This window comes from Penaeus monodon, chromosome 20 (genome assembly GCF_015228065.2).
Source record: "Penaeus monodon isolate SGIC_2016 chromosome 20, NSTDA_Pmon_1, whole genome shotgun sequence".
NCBI classification, from domain to species: domain Eukaryota; kingdom Metazoa; phylum Arthropoda; class Malacostraca; order Decapoda; family Penaeidae; genus Penaeus; species Penaeus monodon.
The window spans coordinates 44,772,658-44,773,507 of NC_051405.1; the positions used below are offsets into that span (position 1 = coordinate 44,772,658).

Here is an 850-nt window from a genome sequence, read left to right on the forward strand (position 1 = left end):
CAGTGGCGCCGTCGCGATGAGCTTCCCAAGCGAGGACCCGATCGAACCGGCAGGCGGGTTCCGCCCTGCAAGGCCTTTTCCCAGATGCCCCGAGTGCTCATTGCCCAAATCTTCGTTTATTCGCACCTTCGGATTCTTACTAATGCTCTCGGCAACAAGATCAGTCCCCCGGTGTGCGCAGGATTCCCCAAAGGTCATGCGAAAGAAGCCCGCGCTGGTCACATGAAGGCCCTGAGTTCAGACCGCGTGACCTGGCGGTTGGTCACATGGTCTCCTGCTGACCTTGGAAAGCAACGCGTCCTCCATGACAATAACTTTGTCCAGGATTTAGCAAGAACTTCCCAGCCTTGCGATCCCCTTATGGCGATCCTCTGAGCCAGGCTTACTCCATACTCTTCACACGTCTTGCACAATATGTTCCTTTTTTTCTCTCGTTGCCTTTAACGCTCAAGCCGCATTCGTGATCGCCAACCTACCTTCGCTATCGTCAATCTACTCTCGCTATCGCCAGTCTGCGCTTGCTGTCGCCAACCTGCACTCGCTGTCGCCAACCTACACTCCGAGGCACCTGGAGGGCCTGGTCACCCGCGGCGGCTCTGCTTACACCGCCCCGGCACGCGCGCGGTGTTGGGATTCGCCCGCGTGAGGTCTGGCGGAAGGAAGAAGAGGGAGGCGGAGAGCGGGTGAAACAAGGAGAGAGAACGGATGAAAGAAAAGAAGGTGGAAGAAATCGGGATAGAGAGTAAGAGTGGAGGATGAAAGGAAAGAGACAGAAAAGAACAAAACTATTGAGGAACATAATCAAAGGAAAAGCGAGGCGCAGCGCAAGATCTGGTTACTAACATGTGTT

At 55.1% G+C, this 850-nt stretch overlaps 1 pseudogene; it reads right to left on the reverse strand.

Moving 5' to 3' along the window:
* The window catches only part of LOC119586017, a 4,707-nt pseudogene that overhangs the window by 1,589 nt on the left and 2,268 nt on the right, over positions 1-850 (reverse strand).